Below are 16534 nucleotides of genomic sequence, written 5' to 3' on the forward strand. Positions count from 1 at the left end.
TATTAAGTAACTCAAGTTAAACCACTGATTGTCGACTTAATTAACTAAAGACATTTAAAATATGCATTAATTATTTATTTATCTGTTTATTTATTCTATGTGACTTTCTATACATGAGTTTATGTATGTGCATCCTATACATCCAGGTGCTTGCAGATTCCTTGGAACTGTAGTTGTAGGAAGTTGTCAGCAGTCCAGTGTGTGTGGTGGAACCCGAACATGGATCCTTTGGAAGAGCAGCAGATACTTTTAATCATCAAATCATCTTTCCATTCCGTAACAACCTTTTAATGATCCACTTAACTTAGTCAGTCCTAGAAACCAAAGACACGTAGCCACAATCCTGCCCCTATTTTTTCGTTCAAGTTATCATTACCAGTTTCTGTTGTTCATGCATAATGCATAAAACCTGTTTTTTATAAAGTGTTTATGGCTGTGAATTTGTATTGCCATGGTACAGAATCTCAAGTAACAATTCTTCTGGCATTGCAAAGAAAGTTGGCATCTTATGAATCTACAAAAATAGCATGGATGAGAATTTTCAGTAAAACCCATTTCTCTCCTATTGAAGAGCTCTTAATAAGCATGCATGTCTGACTGCTGCCATTTTACTGTCAGTGATCCCCACTTACCAGGACCAGAGTAATTCCGTCAAGTCTGTTGAGGTGATGGATCCTGCAACCTAGGTAAGCCTGTCAGTGGAGGAAGGATAGATCATAGTCTCTATGCAGCACACGGCAATGTTATAATCTCAGCATGGACTTCTTTTCTCTCCAAATGAATGTTATAACGCTAGTGGCCGATCCAGACTTTTGACCACCCATGTACAAAGTTCTATTTCTTTCTATCTAATATAGAGTCTTTTGGTTAAGACACAAAGATTACACAAACCTAATTTTAAGTGCAGTAATTTTTATCTAACTCTAATCCTAATGTCTATATTTGTTTTAAATATTCTTTCTCCTTTTAATCTACTTATTTAAATAGCCATTGCTATTTCACTATATCTGTCACTCACATATTGAAACCAATTCCTTAGTTGGAGATTATACCTAAAGCACATTCAGTATGAAGATGAACTGAAAAAGAAAGTCTGAATGAGTCCAAACTTTAGACTGGAGATGTGGGTCAGAAATCAAGAGTCCATGCTGCTCCTGCATAGGACCCAATTCCGGCTCCCAGCACCCATATTAGAATGCTCTCACAACCAGCTGTGATACCAGTTCCAGAAGGTCCAATACCCTCTTCTGGCCTCTGTGGGCACCTACACACACTTGAACATAGTCACACATAGTCACACTCACACAGACACACACAAACACACACATTATTAAAAATAAAAATAATTTGTTCAAAAAGGAATGAAGAACTTTCAACACATTACAAGACTAGCAACAGCAAAAATGAGAGAGTTTACTATACTATTGCTGAGCTGACCACATTGTGTCCATAATTGCATTTAGTCATCAAGAGAGTCTTGGAGTAGATATTGGTTGAATTTGAATTTTGTTCTGTTCAAAATTCATGCTGAAACTGAATTGCCATTGTGATAGCATCAAGAGGTGAGCCTTTTAAGGGGTATGTAGTGTTTTGTGGAGGGAATTCATCCTCAGAAGTGGGCCTGGAGCTATAATAAAGATTGTTGACTCTTTCCTCTCTCTGAAGCTGTCTCCTGTCCTCTTTCTCCTCTCTTTGTCTATCACGTGGCAAAGAAGCAAAAAGATCTCTATCAGTTTTACTTGGAGCCCAGTGTCCTCACCAGGCTGTCAATCAAGTAAGTAATCTTCATTTTTCTTCATATCCTCCATCACAGTTTTACCCCCAGCCTATAGCAGACCACTTGCAGGGACCTGTCCTCCCACTCCTGGGGACTTTGCTGAACTTGAGTGAGTGATTTTCTCAGTCCACATCTGACAGTCTGTCCTCATTCCTTTCTGTCAGACTCTAATGCCCAGAAACACTTTCTACCCAGGATCCCCAGTGGCCACATCTGGCAGGGACTCTGAAACACTCCCTAACATGCAAAACACAGCTATACACTTTCTTAAGATTCAGAGGGGTTACCAAAAACAAAATAATGAAACACACACCCTAAAAAAAACAATACCAGATATCAACACCTAGAATCACAATCATCCAAATTCTTGATTCATAGACACCAGTACAAAAGTAACAGCCAAGACAATATGCCTCCCTCAGAAACCAGTAATTCCAATACTATAGTCCAAGAGAAATGCAAAGTAGAAAACAAGAACTTAAAGAAAACTATTATGAATATGTTCAAGGACCTCAAAGATAATAGTAGTAAAGACCTTAAAGAAATCTGTGAAAGTACAACAGTGCAATGAAATAAGTTGTTGAATAATCTTGAATGCATTGGCACTTTCAGAACAGTGCACCAAGCAGCACAGGCACTAAGAACAACAATTAATAAATGGGATCTCATAAAAATGAAGTTTCTGCATGAAGCAGAGGGCTTTTTGTCCATCATTTGGACAAAGTGGCAGCCTTCAGAATTAAAAAAAAAGCTGTTTACCAATTACATGTTTGATCAAAGGCTAATATTTAATTTACATAAAGAACTAAAAATCAGTTGATGGTTCCTGTGAAGCTAGAAATAGATCTACTTCAAGATCTAGTCATATACCCAAAAGGACTCTCCAATCCACTAAAGAGACACTTGACCAACCATATCAGCTTTCAACAGGTATGCTGCAATCTGTATAACCAGAGAAGTTGGGAATAGCATAAGAGACTGGGCGGGAGGAGGATTTCCCAAGGAAGGGAAAACAGTTATGGGAAGACAAGGGAGGGTGGGATGAGAGGATTAAATGAAGAAGGGGAAGAAAGAGGGGACTAAGGGAAGGAATAACACGTAGGGACACCTAACACTGAAGTACCATTTGAGCCATCATATGGAAATCTAGTGCAGTAGAAACTTCTTAAAATGTAAACATATGAATGAAATCTAAATCGAACTACCAAACATCAGGAAGCTCTAACTAGGAGCAATGGAGCTTCCAGGGTCAGGAATAGATTATATCTGATAAAGCTGTTTGGCAAAGCCCCATGGAAACCCCCAAACATATTGCCATGGATTTGGGTTGCTCTCCACAAACTGATGGTAAGGCCCTGTTGCTGAAGACAACATCTACATAATTCATTGACTATGGAGAAGTAGAGGCAGAGCCTAACTAGAGCTCTCCCCCTCCCCCATCCCTGCCTCCGACTGACTAGTGTTGGCGGTAGTGGAAGGAGAAAAGCAAACACCAACATAATCACAAACACGTTCATCTACAGTGTTGACCTGCCTGTAGTGCATACTGGTTCAATAGTGGCCCGAAAGTTATAGGAGTTACCAACCACTATCGGTTTGGAACTAAGGCCAACTCCACTCCATGAGACAGAACCCACACATAATACTTCTCAGGTGGCCATGAACCTGAAACTACACAGGTGTACCTAGGGAAAAACAGTATACCATTGTTCTGCCTAAATCGGTATAACATTAAAATGACTCCTAACAACATTCTACTATACCTATAGATCAGTATCTAACCCAGTCATCATCAGAGAAGCTTCTTCCTGAAGTAGATGGAAACCAATACAGAACCCCACAAATGTACAGGTACAAATAGTTAGAGATTATGGAACACTCAGGTCTAAATGGGATGTCTTTGTCAAACCCTTCCCTGAAAAAGATTGATAAACCAGAGGGGATAGAAGACACCAAGGAAACATGCCTTATAGATGTAACAGGACAGACGCACATACGATCTTACAGGGACTGCAGCAGCACACACAGGGTGTGCACAGGTCCAGGCCAGATGGGGTGGCAAGAACAAAGAAGGGAACTAGACATAAGACCTCATTCCTAACAAAGAAATGCTTTCAAATTGGTAACTGCTCCCAAAGAAAAGTCAGTTTTCTCTAGAGTAGTCTTACAGAGTATAAAAATCACATATAAGGGGAGATCCCATGCTGAGAAGTAGATGGCCAACACAAAGTAAACTCAATGGTACTTTTGGAGATGTTTTATCTCATAATACTTAGCTTGGACTTCTTTTTAACCTTAGTGATCTTTTGCTTATATATTATTGCTTCTGATCATGTGTTTTTATGGGTTCTCTGTCAGTGTGTGTGTGCTTGTGTGCATGTGTGTGTATGTGTTTCTCATATATTTTCTTTCTTTTCTTTTTGTTTTATTCTAGTTTGACTGATTTATTTTATTTGTCTGTTTGTTTTCTAAAGAGAGAGAAGATGTGAAGATGGATAGATCCTGGTGAGGTAGAGAGGAACTGGGCAGAGATAGGGGAGAGAAACTATAAACAGAATTATCACATGGTAAAATTATTTTCAATAAAAAAGAACAAAAAATTAATTAACTAAAAAATAATCACATGATAGCATCTGAATGTCGATCTTTAAAGCTTTAATGATGGTTAAATTTTTGTCCCTTGTAAATTATCCAGTCTCAAGCACCATAAACAGAATAAAATGGGTTTGACTTTTTGTCTTTATAAATTAGAAATCAAGTTGAGAGTTGATCAGTAGTGACTTGCTTGGGATATACAACTTCTTCTAAAACTGTAGTTTAACTTAGTGCATAGTTCTGCTTGCTGCAACTATGGCTTTCTTTCCCTTGGTAAGAAGAATATTAACAGTAAAGCACAAACTCAGGTGAAATTACTAAACTCCTACTTAGTCAAACTGGGAAGTATTTGAAACAACTTACCACTTATTTTAGGAAGACAATAATTACCTGACCCTCATGAAATAACATCTTCATTTCGGGCACTTTCTATGTATTAAAGAAATGCTTCAGAGGCACCTCATAAAACAGGTAACTATCTCTACTTTACAGATGGGGAAATGCCTGAAGAAGCTGAGGTCATATGGCTGGTGAGGACCCAGACTTTGCACTCTGCCTTCCTGCCCCACTACCTCATTACATCTCTTACAAAGGCCTTTCACTAAAGGGCCTAAGAGTCTGCTTTTTATAGTAATGGTGCCATCCCCCTGCAGTTTTATTTGTACTATTTATTAGCCCAGCAAAGCTTTAGTTCAGACACAATGCAAAAGTAAACTTTAACCCAAGCCCTGCCCTCATTTTCATAAATTCTAATTTTAGTGAGGTCCATGTTAATGGCTTTTACTGTATATGGAAAAGAGTTTAATAGTCACTTAGCCCTGCTCTATCTCCATTAGCCAATCTAAAAAGCCACACAAAGGTGAAGGAAGGAAGAGCAGTGACCTCAAAACTACAACAGATAAGGAGTGCCTGTAATTTATACTTCGGCAAAAAGTCGGAATAAAATGATCAATCCATAACAACAAACTCAAGCCTAAACGTTTAAGTGTTCTATTTATCAATTAGAGAAAATTAACCTAATCAGATGCTCATATTAAGGATTATGCCCATAGTGAATCAGCAATAATAATTAAAAGTCCATTTCAAATCTCTTTGGTGTGCAGTGAGATGGTTTAACACAGCCAGACTGCTTGATCCTTTCCACAGTGTTGTATAAATGAGCACATCACATGATCGGTCCTGTCTGTTTAACATGGTTGTATCTGCTGCTCCTGCTGCCCTTGCTTCTAGTGCAGACACGTTTCCTTGTGTATACCCTGAGTGGAAGAGTACGCAGGATGTGCAGATAGCCCCTCAAGCGCATGTCTGCAGCCCTGGTCTCACTGATCCTACAACTAGATCCATGATATAAAAGTCTTTGCCACAGTGGTAAATATTCTAAATTAATCGCACATACCTTTGGAATAGGGCACTTTTAGAATTCAAAATTCCACAGTTTTGTGAGGCTACACCAAGTTTCATCTTTTCTTGAGGAGACCTTTTGTAGAGCCTCTCTGCAAAGAACCAGGCTTGGGACACTGCAAAGCAATTCCGGAGAGGGGCGGCCTTCCTTGTCTTACAAGCGTGAGACAGAGGATGGAGTGAGATCATCTGGAATCAGACAGGGTTCTCAACGTGGCCTTGGCTTCCTGGTACCAGACATCAGTTTCCCTGGTCAGTTGGCTAAGGACTATTATCAGCAGCAGTTTAGCTGTCCTGGACATTAATCCCCCATAGCTACTTTATATAAAGAATAATTTTTCCCAGTATATAGTGTACAGTATTCTAACCACCTAGGATTTCTACAGTTTGATAATCTCTTGTCTTCTTTTGCATGATTGCCTTAGCAAACAAGCACACCACTTCTAGCTCACCTGGCCAGAGCTTCACAACCACAGCCTGTTAGAGAGAGCACTCTTTGGTCTCAGGTGTTGTGGATAAAGAAGGAGAAGTTTTATCTCTGGGTTTTTCAAAGTCAGGTCAAGAAGAGAAGATCCTTCCATTGAAGCAATTCAAACCTGTGAGATCTCAGAACCCTTTCCAAGCTATGAGCTCCTGCTGGTCAATTAAGCAATTAATTGATTAATTAATTAATTAAGAAATTGAGTCTTACGTGAGATAACAGAAATTCCATTTAGAAGAGTCTAATAACAGAAATTAACAAAAATAAAAGTGCTATCATGTTCACTGCAGCAAAACTTAAGAGATAATACATAAAATGAAATAGATAGGACTCTAGAATGTAACCTTTATTGCTGACTGAGGCTAGTGCAAGAGGTGGGTTAGCCGGAAAGCCGAAACCCACCTGCATCACAAACTACATAACTGAGCCATCTTGGTAAGATGGGCAGTGTGGGCCCCTACCCTTACAGATAATGTGTGGTTTCCCTTGGTAGGAAAGAAAGCCGGACTCCATGGAAAAAGCGTGACTTTACTTGAGCTGGCCCAGGCAGCCCTCACAAATTTTCCAAATGGCTTAGCTACTCCCTTCTGTGGCAGAGTCAAGGCAGCTGCATCCAGGCTGCACAGCGTTAAAGAGCTCTTTCTTGTTTACAAAGAGGCCAGCAACACTGCAAAAATGAAAAATGAAGAGACCGAATGGATTGCAGCGAAAGCCTGAAGGCCCTGGGAAGCCCAGGCACTAAGTGTGGAGCCTTCACGTGGCGAGTGAGCAGCAGCAGCTCAGGAGAGCTGAGCTCATAGCGCGGCAACGGTTTAGTGGAAAGACAGTGAGAGCTACGGCTTCATCTAGAACACGGAATCGTGCAAAACTTAGCAGAAACCAGGCCTACTTGCAAATGTTTTTTTTTTAATTTAAAACTTAAGAAATGCCGTGACTTGGTATGTACAAGACAGATTAGTATGCGTGTATGTGTGCATGTATCATTCAACCTCGTGTGTCTGTGCCGGTTCCCATACTCCTTTGTCCCAGGCACTCCAGAGAACAGTGTTTTTCCTAAAGAAGAGTGCTTTAAGCTTGACTGGCCTTCTGTACTATTTTGTTCTGGCTACCATTATACCACATTCCCCAAGTCACAATGCAGCAGAAAGTAAAATCCAAGCGACCAAATAAATTGGAGGAGAGATTTATGCTCTAAAAATCTGGCTCCGGACTTTTGTCTGACAGTGACTAACTTCCTCACTGGAAACGCTTCTGGGGAAAGTTCCCACTGATCCGTTTCAGTGCCAGGGTTTCAGGGGGCGCGGAAGTCCTAGAAAGGCAGACAAGGCTCCTTCTGCTGAACAGATCTGCCTGGAGTTAAAAGAACTTGAAACGCTCCCCGCCTATCAACCGCCCCCGAAGTTATATCCTTTATCAGATTTTAAAGTTACTCCAAGCCTCCTTGTGGTTCCAAGTTCCTCTGCCGGGTTAGCTTCACAGGGCTGCCCTCTCCTCACAGCGTTTGACGTCATCTGGGCTTTGCAAACTGTGTGTTTCAGCCCTTGCTCAGGCTTCCCAGCTGCTATTAAAGTTATACTGCATTCGGTTAAGTGTGGAGGCTGGCACCAGAGAGGATCCATAATGGTGATTATCATGCAAATCAGCCTCCCGCAAGTCAGGCTCCTCCGTGGAGGCCTTGCAGCTTGGCTTCCCCCAGTGCCGCCCCATTGTCCCCAGGATAAAGCTAACCGCTCGGCTGCTGACATAGGACCGCACCGAGATGGGTTCTCCTGACAGAGATTAGTGGGCAGCGATGAATCTTTCACTTGGGGTAGAAATATGATTTTATTTAAGAAAATAACCATCCATAATTGGGCTTCTGTCGCTTTAAATTTTAATGGGGAGAGAGTACTGTGGAGGCTGTGGAACTTTAAATTACGGCTTTCAGAAGCGTCTCACTGAATCTTTCAATTATTCTCTGTAAGTACTTTCTCAAAGCATGTGCCACCATGACATTGATATCACAATTCAAATCTAAATTCAAAACTGACTGCAAGGCTATGAGCTATGTGCTGGCGCGCAGGCTGACTCGTTTTATCTCTGAACATCTGACGAGGCGAATCTAGAGGCGCTCTCCCAGAGCCCAGCCAGCTGTTTGCCAAATATTCAAATACCCTGGCATGCAGGAGAGCTGTTCACATTTCCCCACATCAAAATTAACGACGACCCCCTATTTCCCCATTAGTCTCTGGCTCACCTACATCCTTTCTCGCAGGCCCGCCTGCCTCACTCCGCTAAGTGCAGTTCGATGCTCGCTCACCTCTAGATTCCTGACTCCAGCAGTGGGCCCAGTGTGTGCAGCGGGATGTCAGCCAGTTCAGACAAAACCACGGGGAGCAGTTTCTAGCCTGTGTTTCCTTGAAGTGGATCTGAAAGGGTGGTGGGCCGATACTTGCTGCAGTCTGAGTATAAAGACAGGGAGTAGATGGCTCTCCTTAAAATGCATCATTAAGCTGTAGCAGAAAATGGGCCTGGAAAGACCAGAGCGGAGCAAAGCGGAAGGCTTTCCTTTCTTCTACTTCGGTGTCTTAACTTCCTTTTTACATACCCATTTTCTTTCATTTTCGTTCATCGTTTTAGTATCTGCATATTAAAGCAAGCCAACAAAATGAATCCATTTAATTATTTATAGATCTAACTGTAGACTTTCAATTATTCCAAAATGTGTCCCTGACCTCAGCCTATGCAATTCCATGTTTACAACTGTAAACAACGAAATCCAGCTGCCCTCCTGAGTTCAACCAAAGACACTCCATCTCCTCCCTCACATGTTAAAGGTCCCGAAGCAATTTTCCTCAGCGAGCCTCCCTAGCGACAACTGGGAGGATAGTGCAGATTTTAAAGCATGCTGCACTTGGGGAGTTTAGAGCAGAGCCGGACCAAGGTGCCATTGATGCCGGACAATAACCTCCACCCTTATGGCCGCTTACATTTCCTGAAACTGGACATCAAATCCAGGTGGAAATGGGACGGACCCTTTTTTTATTCCTTCTTGGAAAGCAACTTCTTGACGTGTTCATTTCCTGTAATGTGTTTATACTCGGACAGAAGCGGCGCAGCAGGAATGCTTTCAGGGCACATAGAGGGGAAAGCCGCTCTCACAGGAGCCACGAATGCCAGACGTCAAATGAGCCAAACTTGTGCTACAGAGAATTCTCCTCCGTGCAAGATACAAGGGACATCCATATATGCCTGAGGAGAATTCCTGAGATGGGGCCTTTTCTTAGCTTATGGATAACCAGGTAGGAAGTCATTGATTTTAAAAATCATATTGACAACAAAAGAAGTGGCACATAAAAGCATAAAAATTAGCTGAGAACCAGAAAGACTGACGGGATTCCAATTCTGTTAGGGATACCAACATTTCCTGCGTGTCTTCCCACTCAGATCAGGCTAGCACACAAAGATGATTTCGAAAATACTAACCATGGAGAGAAAGAAAAGTTGCTAAGACTTGCATTGGTTTCCAAGACCTAAGTGCTAGGGTTACAATTCTTCTGTGTTTGGATAGTTAAGGATGGAAGTGTTTCCAACACAGAAATTGTTTACTTAGACCTGTGCTATGCTCTTGTCTGCTATGTATGATCTCAGTGAGCCAGCTTTGGCTGAGTGATGGTCCTCACACTGCAGGATTTCTGTGCAGACAGCACGGCTCTCACCGAGAGGTTTTCTGCCTTGCTAAGGTTCCTTCCCCTCTACAGCTCCTCCCAGAAAAATCTACCTATCAGACTTTGTTCTTTGTTTGTTTGTTGTTTTTTGTTAATTCCTCTTCCTTATTTGTACCCTCATTGAACTCTAAATCAAAACAGAGTAAGAGGAAACATCAGAATCACCTGGAGGAAACTGCTTGAACCTGCATTTCAGTTGGGGAAGTATTAATACATTTCCACTCACTCGGCATTTCTGACTGGAAGGAACCGTCTTTCTTCAGAGATGGGGAAAGAGAGCTGAAGATCTTTGTACTGACATCCCCTAGCCAGTACCTCTTGTGCCTTACCTCCCTGTATATGGATGACTTCAAAAATAGTATTTGAACCCAGACCCACATATCCAAATGCCTGTTTACAGATGGCCTACTATCTCAGACTCAATGAACAAAACATCAAAACCATCATGCTTACTTTTACCTTTTTTCCTTTTCTAAACAAGACCTCTGTCCACTCCGTGGCCTCTGGCAGTGGAGCTGGCTGTCTCCGCTATATTTCTGTCTCCCGCTCCTTAACACTCCCCATTCCCACCCCACATCTTTCAATCTGTCACCACATCCTTTCCCTTCTTCCTCAGGGACACATCTTAAGTCTCTTGATCTATGACATACCATATCCCACCTGAGACTCGGAGTAGTTTTCACTTGAAGCCTATTGTCCACAAGCACGAGACTTATCCAAGAATACACGGCTCATAATATACAAGGCTATTTTCACAACAAACAGATCAGCTTTAAAATATTTATATATGTAATAGGTTTAGGAAAACAGTTTAGAAAAACATCTAAGTGATGCCAAGTTAACATTAAATTTCCTTTCAAAATAAATCTAAATATAAAAATTATACAATTTGAAGAAAAATCTTTTAGTATGAGGATGTTTCTTAAGAAAACAGAAGTAGTATATGACTCAGTGAAGTTTGTGGAGCTTGGTATTACAAAACAGACCCAAACTCCTCAAAACGACAATGGAATTCTTCACATCCTCCTGTTGTCTGCCACCCCCTTCCCACATTCCTGTCACTGACACATACCATCTATGTATAGCTTCCTATATAAGAAGGACACCAAACCTACATGTTAAAATGACTTTTTATTTAATTCAAAATTCTGTGAATGAGCTAGGTCGTTCCTTCTGGATGAATGGCTGATTCTTCCTGGATTCCCCCACTGTTCCTGACACAAGAGTGGCTCACAGGCTAACTAGGTGACTCATCATATGTTGAGTTTCTAAGACTGGGAGCAGGGCCTCAGTTTCCCTCTGGGCGGCACCCCTGCTCCTTCCAAAGGTACCCTCAGAGTTCCCATCACAGAATCACCAAATTACAAGTGCTCTTTCATTCTTGATTATTTCATATTTGCTAACTTGGATTGACAAAAACATGTCACAAGATCAACTCAGTCCAGCAATGGGAAGATTGACTGTCTCATAATAGAAGGATCTGCCATGTGACACTTCTGAAGACCCAAGATTGCTAGTCTGCCACTCATATCCCAAGTTTCTCCCGTAAACAATCCAGGTGCTTTCACATGCTTGTTCATGCTCTTCGCGTTCTGAACTGAACTCCTTTGCCTTCTGAAAAACTAGTTTTCTCGGTCATGTTTTATTAAATATAGTGTGTTAGAAAAGTCCAGTTTTAACCTTCATCATGACACAGCTATCTTTAGCACTATTTTGCTACCTCTCCATAACTCATTTCTTTTTGTTTATATGTTAGTATTATTACTTATTTTTCAAATTCTCATATTGTTTGAAAGTTTCATACACTTATATAACACATGTTACTCATTTCATGTCCTATCTCTTTTACATCCCTTGTCTTCCCACGAGAACCCCTCTTCTCAACAAGTGGTTCTCCTGATGCCTCTTGTATTTCAAGGTTCTGACATCTTCATTCAAAGAAAAAAAATCAATCTTTTTCTCATATACTCCCTTGATCTGTTATGAATACCTCTATTTTATCATTTGGGGAATTGTATTATAATTACTTATTGTGAACCTAAAAAGACTATCTTTGTTCCACACCAAGCATTCAATAAATATTCTGTAAGTTAAATTTAATTCAAAAGTTCAAAACAAAAAGAAAAGCCTCGCTGAAACAAATGTAGACCACAAGATTGAAGGTGCAACCACACAAGAGCAGACTCGTGAATGGAGAGAGCTAATGGGATCCATTTCAAATCATTTGAAAAGCACCGGGCAGAGATAAGCTTTAAGTCCAGAGCATTTTCCTGCAGGACTGGCATAGCCTGAACTTCCAGCACATATTTTTACAAGATCTGAAATGTCCTTGTATAGTTCTGAAGTGACTAGGACTCAAAGTGTAGCTACCTGCATGCCCTGACCATTTACCTAACAAATTTCTTAACCTCATTCTGGACACTGATACAGAGCAGTTTCTGTGATAATGACATATAGAATATACCTAGCACTGTGTGTGCCGTATCCCTAGCATGCAGCAAACCCGAGTCCCATGTAGAAAGGGAACAGAGACCTCAAGCCTTTTTTCCCATCTGATAAGAGCAGAGAAGGAGCAAGAGTGAGAAGGTAAAGCAGTGTGAGCAGGTAGATAACACCACCATTGTGCTGAGAGTCAGGCCTGGGCCTGTGGATTAGATACCAGCTTCCAAAGACCCTCCCATTCTGAGGTTTTCAGTGGCTATTTCTAATAGCATAGGACTTGGGAAACTGCATAATTTTGCTAAGTATCAATGAATATAAAATCAATTATTTATACTTGAACTTATGCAAGATTACTGGGGAGTTAGTTTTAAAATAAAATTAAAGCATTGCTCTTTTTAATAACAAAATCTTACTTTTATCTCTCCTGAATGTAAGTGGAAATAATTTTGACAAGCAAGATTATTTCTTCATACATAAGAAAATATTATTGAGAAAAATGAGTAGGTGCTAGACACGATAGTTCATGAATGCAATTCCTGAACTTGGTAAGTTAAGACAGAAGGGATGAACAACTCGTGGCCCACCTATGCTACACAGTGAGTTCAAGTTCAGATGTGTCACTCAGTGGTAGAATTTTTGCCTAATATACATGAGGTCCTGGGTCTCCAGTATCAAAAGAAGAAAGAAGGAATGGGTAAGGAAAACAGCTGAGCCAAAGGCTTTCCAAGCAAATGAGTGGGAATACTGCTGTTCATAAAAATTCACCAAAAGATTAAAAACACTATATGGTGACTTTAAAGGGAATTGTTGCCATAAATTTTTTATAATATTTTTAATTGATCTGTGAGATTAATGGTGCTTTGTTTAAAAAGCCATCCAAAAAGAAAATTGATATTTCTTTTCATTTTGAGGATTTTCAGATAGTAATAAATGAAAAAAGACAAAAGATAGAAACATCTCAGACATGCCTTTCCTGTCCTTTATTTCCCAGGTTTTTTTCTTTGTGTCTCTGTCTGTCTGTCTGTCTGTCTGTCTGTCTATCTCACCCTATACACATGTGTGCATCATGTCAGGTTCTATTACACACACATACACAATCCTCACATTTTTTTAGCCAAAAAGTATACCTGATACTAAAGAGCCCCTCCTTCATCCATTAACCACTATATAGTGGTGCCTAATTTCTATTTTTATTATGTATCTGAAATGGCTAGAAAGAACTATTGGTTTTTGTTATTGAGTATGCTGTTGGCATGGGTTCAGATGAGAATGTGTCTTTTACGGGAAGAGTTGCCCTAGCCATAGTGTCCTGTACAACTATTAAAATATGCATAATAGAATAGTTTTGTTTTCCTCATTTTAAAAACTCTGGTCAGAATGGAATCAAATCAAAGATCTGGATATTAATCCACACACCTTTGAACACCTGATTTTTTATAAAGAAGCTAAAATTATACAATGAAAAAAAGAAGGTATCTTCAGTAAATGGTGCTGGCATAACTAGATGTCAACATGTAGAAGAATGAAAATACATCCATATCTATCCCTATGTACAAAACTCAAGTCCAAATGGATTAAAGACCTAATAGAAAAGAAAGTGGTAAGTAACCTTCAATGCATGGGCACAGGAGACCACTTCCTAAATATAACCCGAGTAGCACAGACACTGAGGGCTACAATAAATAAATGGGACCTCTTGAAACTGAGAAGCTTATGTAAAGCAAAGAACACAGTCAATAAGACAAAAAGACAGCCTACTGAATGGGAAAAGATCTTCACCAACCTCACATCAGACAAAGGATTGATCTCCAAAATGTATAAAGAACTCAAGAAATCAGACATCAAAATTCTAAATAACCCAATTAAAATGGGGTACATAAAAATCAATTTAAAATGGGGTACAAAACTAAACAGAATTCTTAACAGAAAAATCTCAAATGGCCAAAAGATACCTAAGGAAATGTTCAACCTCCTTAGCCTTCAGGGAAATGCAAAACAAAACAACTCTAAGATACCATCTTACACCTGTCAGAGTGAGTAAGATAAAAAAAAAAAAAAAACTCCAATGATAGCTTATGCTGGAGAGAATGTGGAGTAAGGGAAACACTCATCCATTGCTGGTGGGAATGCAAACTGGTACAACCACTTTGGAAATCAGTATGGTGATTTCTCAGAAAATTGGGAATCAACCTACCTCAGGATCCAGCAATACCACTCCTGGGCATATACCCAAAAGATCATACTACAAAGGCATTTGTTCAACTATGTTCACAGCAGCATTATTTGTAATAGCCAGAAGCTGGAAACAACCTAGATGCCTTCCCTCAGCCAAAGAATGATTGAAGAAAATGTAGCACATCTACACATTAGAGTACTACTCAGTGGGAAAAAAAATTGCATTTGCATGCAAATGGGTGGAATTAGAAAATACTATTCTGGGAGATGTAACCCAGACCCCAAAAGATGAATATGGTATGTACTCACTCATAAATGGATACTAGCTATAAACAAGGGACAATGAGCCTATAGTTCATGATCCTAGAGAAGCTAAGTAATAAGCTGAACCCTAAGAAAAACATATATAGACCCATCTGGAAAGTGGAAATGGACAAGATCACCTGACAAAATTGGGAGAAGGGAGGTGGGGGGAGAAGGAAGGATGGAAGGGGAAGAGGTGGGGAGAAAGGGAGGGATGAGGAGAACGTGAGGGAATGAGCTAGTGAAGAAGGAGGAAGGACAGAGATGAGAGCAAGGAAAGAGATATCTTAATTAAGAGCTATTATAGTGTTAGCAAAAACCTGCCTCTAGAGAAATTCCCAGGAATCCGCAAGGATGACTCCAGCTAAGACCCTAAGCAATAGAGGAGAGGGGGCTTGACCTGGCCTTGCCCTATAGTCAGACTGATGTATATCTTAAATATCACCATAGAACCTTCACCCAGCAACTGATGGAAACAGAGGCAGAGAGTCACACCAGAGCACTGGACTGAGCTCCCAAAGTCCAGTTGAAGAGCGGAAGGAGTGAGAATATGAGCAAAGAGGTCAAGACCATGATGGGGACACCCATTGAAACTATTGTGAAACACCCATTGTGAGGTAATGAGAGCTCACAAACTCCTGCTGGACTGGGAAGGAACAAGCATAGGACCAAACTAGTCCCTCTGAAGGTGGTTGACAGTTGCATGGCTGGGGCAGACTAAGGGGCACCAGGATTTATCCCTACTGCATTTACTGGGTTTTGGTTAACCTATTCTCTTGCTCTGCCTATATATAATAAAACTCTGGCCAGACTGTAGTGGTGCACACACAGCACTTGAAAGGTGGGGGGGGGGGGGCAGGCAGCTCTCTGTGAGTTCAAGACCAGCCTAGTCTACAGAGAATTCCTAAACAGCTAGGACTACACAGAGAACCATGTCAAAAAAAAAAAAAAAAAAAAAAAAAAAAAACCAAACCTCTGGACTGTTGTTTGTCTTGACATTTCTCAAATTTCCTCAGCATCCTGAGGTCCTTTACTGAGGTCCCTTACAGATTTCCAAAATCTACTTTCCACCATCTTTATACCTAGATTCTACTCAGTAAAGGTTTGTGGCTGACAAAAAAAATACCCAGGTGTGCTTGCTGGTAGTAAATTTTTTAATCCATTCAAGTCCAAAGACCTAAGGACCAAAAGATTTTGATGTCTCTCCAATCCCATGTAAAGCAAAATAAAATCACTATTAAATCATAAAGACCAAAACTTATGAGTATATTTAAATTAAAATAACCTGCATTGGCAAAAAAATTAGTTCATCAAGATCCATTCATTTTCCTCCTGATATTAAAGCACATGATGAAAGAAAGGAGAAAAGTAGAGAAGCAAACAGACACACACAGAGAAGGAGAGAGAGAGAGAGAGAGAGAGAGAGAGAGAGAGAGAATACCCCGATTCGCTGGTACCTGGTCTACTATATGTTACTTCAATTCTGGGTCCACTTCACAAAAATATGTGAGTACAAGTATTACAGTACAAAGTCTAGAAAGGAAAATACAATGGCAAGCTCTGATAGAGTGCAAAATCAGTGTCAACATATGGTAAACTAACACAATCTGAATGATGGCAGTGTGACGTCATATTGCTGATGATTAGAAGAAC

The sequence above is a fragment of the Alexandromys fortis genome, unplaced genomic scaffold, assembly GCF_014885135.2.
Source record: "Alexandromys fortis isolate MF-2015 unplaced genomic scaffold, M_Fortis_MF-2015_v1.1 scaffold_163, whole genome shotgun sequence".
Taxonomy (NCBI): Eukaryota; Metazoa; Chordata; class Mammalia; order Rodentia; family Cricetidae; genus Alexandromys; species Alexandromys fortis.